This window comes from Cottoperca gobio, chromosome 3 (genome assembly GCF_900634415.1).
Source record: "Cottoperca gobio chromosome 3, fCotGob3.1, whole genome shotgun sequence".
Taxonomy (NCBI): Eukaryota; Metazoa; Chordata; class Actinopteri; order Perciformes; family Bovichtidae; genus Cottoperca; species Cottoperca gobio.
The window spans coordinates 22,007,595-22,013,594 of NC_041357.1; the positions used below are offsets into that span (position 1 = coordinate 22,007,595).

A 6,000-nucleotide genomic window follows, 5' to 3' on the forward strand; every position below is an offset into this window, starting at 1 on the left:
GGAGTTTAAAAGAGGCTGTGATGGCTCCCTCCATTGACGAGCAACAGAGAGACAGGCAGGGGAGGTGCAGCGCATCTTAAGACAAAAAGGCACCCAGGGCTGATGAAATATACATAGCTCTCAGCTGGAGACAGAGACACAGAGCGACGGAGCAGTGGAGGGCCCTGAAGACTGACGAGACTCCGCAACCCCTCCTAAACACACACTGCTAAAAATAAAACACACAGACACATTCCTAATGACTTCTCATGAGGAGCCAGGGGGGGGGAAGTAGTTAGTGCTGCAGTGTGTGCGCATATGAGTGTCTGTGTGCTTTCACACGTGCAGGTGTTTGTAGGCATCAAGGTGCTTCAATGCTTCATCCCACAGTTACAGGCTGACTTGGCAAAACCACAATAGTAGCTGTGACACAATACAAGTGTTTTGGCTGTTGGCCTACAATCCACCTGCTGGTCAGGGGGATTTTTTGGTTAGATTTTTGTTTCAACTGCCTCTCTCAGACCTGCCCACCTGCCCTCTCTGCAAACCTAGACAGCTGCCTCCGCGACACCAGCAGTTAAAAACCATTTAAACACACCTCACTTAGCAATAAACTCCCCCTTTGTTCAAGCTAACGATCCACCTCTCCCACGCACTCTCGGTAATGGCTATGCCACTGAAGTATTGGGATTCTCATGCAAACGATTTGTGTGTGTGTGTGTGTGTGTGTGTGTGTGTGTGTGTGTGTGTGTGTGTGTGTGTTACCAGAGACTGGGTATATTCACTTCTTTGCTTTGTCGAGTTCCCCTGCTTATTTTATCCTCCTCGTGAGACGTGTTGGGTGTGCCTCCCCACTCTGTATCCCTAACACGTCAGGTGTAAGCAAATAAACTTGCATGTAAATAGTCATGTCTGAGCCTGGGGATTAACTCTACTCTAGACATACACAACAGGTTTCCTAACCTTTTCGTGTCTCTCGTTCTCTCTTTCAGACTATTTTCTGCCTGTCTTTTTTTTTAATACAGCACACGTGAGGGGCCTGTTAATGAATACCCCACACTGTATATTAAACTGTGAAGGAGAAAGATGTAGACAGGAAACTAAGCATCTGAACTGCTCTGTCAGGGCAGGACCATGAGCTTTTATAATTTAATTACTGAAATATTGTTGCTTCTCTCGTCCACAAAACAGATGGTGGAAAGTAACACTCAACATACTGGCCTTAAAGAACAAGCTGGGATGCCAACATTTGATGGTACGCATTTAGCTGTTGCTATCATTGCTCCCAAATGACTCATCTATGACCATATAATTAGGGAGGGGCATGATTACTAACAGTTATGTCATGATACATAAATGATAAATGAGCATTACTGTGGGCGCAACCACTAGATAGTTCTGAGCTTAACAAGACTAAAAATCTACAGCCTTGCTAGCGGCAGTGTGACAACTGTGCTTTGAGCTTAATGCTAACAACAGAATGCTAACACTCTCACAGTGACAATGTTAACCATGGCATGTTAACAATTCATCTGAATTTGATCCAAATTGCAATATGGACCAGTGAGTGCAATATCCAAATTGCAGGAAGCGCAATATTTAAATACCATTCTGAATTCTGAATTTGGTACAGATCTTTGCAAAAAAATAAATAACACCATGATCACTTTAATTAATTGTTCCATTATATAATATATATAACGATGATCATTCCCTCTAATAATCGCAATTTGATATCTTTTCAAAATCATTCGGCTCTAATGTTAACATGCGGATGTTTGCTAATTAGCATTGAACACAAAGTACAGCTGAGGCTGACGGTGATGTCGTTGTTTTTGGTTATAGCCAAAGGATTGTACGGATATTAAAATTTTACAGTACCTGATGATGCCGCAACATGTACTTTGATGCCACAGCGGGACTAATTATAACTAAAATAAAGCTATATTATTGCTTTTTTAAATGTAAAAAACTGTCTGATCGGAGGAGTCAGGAGGTGAAACGAGAAGGATCTAGACAGTTGTACTAATTAAGGTTAATTCCACAGTTCAGCATCATCTCCTCTAATCGGTAAGGAGGAAGTTGATAATGAATGATGTTGCAGGACATGGCGAGAGCCTGCCAGCAGAAATCACACATCAGCTTGGAATGCTGTATGCCCCCAAAGGATCACAAGACATTAGCAGCTGACTGCAGATTTTGATATGAAGCTGCAGATAAACAGAGAGTCTATGGGGCCTGCGGGCTTGCACAGGGAAAAGTGTGAGTGCTTGCGTGCGCGTATGAGTGTGTTCGAGAGACTTGTCAATCAAGACAACCTCTCTAGTCATTTTCCTTACTCAACCCACGTCTCACCTGTCAACCTCTTGAAGCAGTTCTGACATTGTCTTGCACACGCGCCCCCTACTCTGGACTTAATATCACTCCTTAATAGTGACACACAGGGAGTGATAAGGCAAGACACACGCACATCACCCAGAAACGCATGCCCCCTCTAACGTTAACTCTTTCTTTCTCTCTCTCTCTCACACACACACACACACACACACACACACACACACACACACACACACACACACACACACACACACTCATTGTGACCTAAGGCCAGGCCTCTCCAGGGACAAGCTCTTTCATCACGGCAGCGCCCGTCGATACTTGAGCCCTGCACAACATCTGCAGTTCAACACCTTCCAGATTCATTAAGGAGGAGGACAGAGCCAGAAGCAAAAGGATACATTGATAAGCAGAGGAGGTGGGCGCACATGTCTGCATGTGTGTCACCAGGGGCCAGGGCCATCCATAAACACTGCTGACAGTCTGGACAGAACATACACTTGAGGATGTCGATAAGCAGCAGGGGTGAGGATCGGTCAATAGGAACACAGGATGATGTCAGTGGCTGCAGATGAGATCACCTGAGGCGAACTAAGGATCTACATATGAGGAGTTTTAATATTAAATGAGTTGTATTACATTTACATACAGCAGATGCTCTTATCCAGAGCGACTTACAGTGAACTAACTACAGGGACAGTCCCTCTGCCTTGCTCAGGGGCAGCCTCTGGTTTTGAACTCACAAACTTCTGGTGATGCTTTTGGAAGCTAGACCACTGGACCACCACCACCCATATCACCACACGTGTCCTATTGTCTATTTTCACAGAAGCTGTGGAGGAATTTAAACCAAGAATGTAATAATTCTTTACTGTAGGAAATTATAATGTCCTTAAAATCCTTATTCCGCAGTTTCCTCTGGTGCCATGTCAGGCTGTTGTTCTGCCTTCACTGCACTGGCATGACCAGTTGAATCACTATTGCGTTACATCATTTTATGTCAGAGAGTTGCAAAGCAGATGTTTATTCATGTGAAAATGCCACAGATTATAACTTCAGCATTATTGGGAATAAATACCTCCAGAGGCATACAGTGATTCCCCCTTGAGATTTGTGAAGATGGAGATGAAGCTGATTTCACCCACAGGATGTGACTGCCCTATATCACGTTTGCCTTTCTTGCGATGGTGTTGAGTGCGAGCGCATCAGTGTGTGTGCACGCTTGTGCCGATGCGTGTTTGCGTGTGTTCTCAGCTCTACTGACATTTCCTCAAACGTGGTTGACATTTCCAGGGGATTTGAAGATTTGATCCCTTCTGTGTTTGAAGAGTTGTGTGCTGCCCTCCTCAAAACACAGAGGAAAACGCTGCAGAAGAGCCTGCAGCGTGCCCTGCCTTCTGGGCCTTATTCTACAACATTTGGAGCAACCCGTTCTCATTCACCCGAAGTGTGATCAGGAGAAGGCCTGCACTATACATTGCCTGCCTTTTAGAGATGACTGGTTCACTGCCTTGGTCTCTTACTTAGTCTTGCTGTTTTCCCCTGAGCTGTGGAGTGTTTCTGCTTCTCTCAACTGAGGCAGAAAAGCTATCACCAAAAGATATGAGAGAGGAAAGTAGATAGAAATGGTGTGGGAGGGAGCAAGATGGAGAGAAAGCAAGAAAGTGTGAGAGAGAGAATGAGGGAGAGATCTGTTTCTCTTGCTACGGGCGGGTTAGTGGAGCGAACTGACACAGACTGACATCGCTCTTCCACGGAGGCCGAGTTAAAAAGAGCCTCACTACTCTTTGTCCATTACTCTCTCTCTCTCTCTCCAACCTTCCCTCTTCTTACACTTTCAGCTGTCCTGCCCTCTCTCGCTCTCTCTGCCCACCCTGCGGCTCCCATGTCTTGCTTTTTCTGCCTGGATGGACTCTGCAGCAGTCCTGTCCTGGCCTGGGGCTCAAATTACACCCCACCACCCTATGCTGGCCACACAGGCATACAAAAACACACACATATACACACACACACGCAAGCCAATACAGTAGCCGTGAGGAGGCCCAGGGCCCAAACACAGGTCAGGCTCGGGTCAGTCAAGGGCAGAAGGACTGGAAGCCCGACAGAAGCAAGCCTCGCACTGAGGCTGATCTGAGGGCAGCTGGATAGACACAATAAGACAATAGACACAAATAGATGCATACGGAGGTGCACATGCTTGTACCAACTCTCCTTTCAACCATCTTTAGCCAGTTCTCTTTTTAATATGTTAGCTGATACATTTAAAGGGCTTCAACGGTTTACTGAAACATTAACTTACACAGCTGGAATACTCAACCCCACCGCTACAAACTGTACGATACCATCATACTTTATCACGTGGCATATTTGCTTAACCTGCCTTACCCAAAAAATAAAACTCAACAAAATATATTGATCATATGCATAGCCAAATCAAAGACATGCTTTAACTGCAACACTTGAACTGATGCTGGACACAACCTTGGAGCAAGCCAGAATTAGCTTCAGTCTCTTGTCCAAAGAAATGCCTCAGCAAACATTAGAATTGCTAATAAGATTCAGACTGATTCAGCAGTATGCTTTCAGTCTAACCACACCTGCGTGGTGCACACGCAAGCTAAAGCACACTCCCCAGCATCACAGGATACCGGAGGTCAGTGGATCAGCAAAAATGGGTGCCGACCTGACCTCAGCGCTCAGTATCATTCTGTCCTTCAAATATCAGTGATGTTATGGTTGTAACATGTGCATCCTGATGGAGAGCAGAGTTCACAGGAAGGGAAGCATAAAGCATTTGATGTATCACAGTAAACATTTGGCCACTTCCTGGGTTGATTTGTCCCCGGGAACAGGATGCGTGGGTAAAAGTGCTTCAATAACTCTGTGATACTTTATTGATCCCTGTAGGGTGCTCCCCCCCCCCCCCCCCCCCCCTCCTCCCTCCTCGTCAAGGCAGGTCATAGAACACAGAGCAGGAGCAGGGAGGGACTTCCACAGTATGTATCTGAATGGTTATGGGTACTTTCTTTTACTCCTGTTTTATCCTTTTTTGTTTCTCTTAAGAATTCTAATTCAAGGTTATCAGACTACTATTTTAGAGTTATTTGAATTGAGACTTAAATAGGTTAAACCTGCAGTTTGGTGCGGGGTGAGGAAAAGCTACATGGATGTCAATAAATCAAGAGAAATGCTCCTTCATGGCACTACAGTGTGTCCTTGGGCTACATTTCAAATACATAAATGCACTCAATCTTACTCAGCCTCAGACACAATGCTTTATGAACAATAAGTGTGTGCAGACAGGTAGTCACATGTATACGCAAAGAAAGACACACACACACACACACACACACACACACACACACACACACACACACACACACACACACACACACACACACAGCTGGTGAAGACTGCAGGGCTGTGTCTTTCTCCCAAGTCTGTTGGGAACTATAACAGGAAGAGGGTAAGTGCTATCGATTGGCTTCTTCCTGCTTGGCTCGGCTGTCAGAGCAAAAACAAGTTGACCGTTTGACCGTCTGCTTTTCAATGCAGCACTAACTACACGTACACACACGCACACGCGCACGCACGCACACACACACACACACACACACACACACACACACACACACACACAGTGCGTGCCTTCCAGTTCCTCTAGGATTTGAGTATATACACCTG

At 45.4% G+C, this 6,000-nt stretch overlaps 1 protein-coding gene across 1 annotated transcript in view; it reads right to left on the reverse strand.

Annotated features, from left to right (window-relative positions):
- Positions 1-6,000, reverse strand: part of gse1b (Gse1 coiled-coil protein b) — a 161,133-nt gene that overhangs the window by 110,568 nt on the left and 44,565 nt on the right.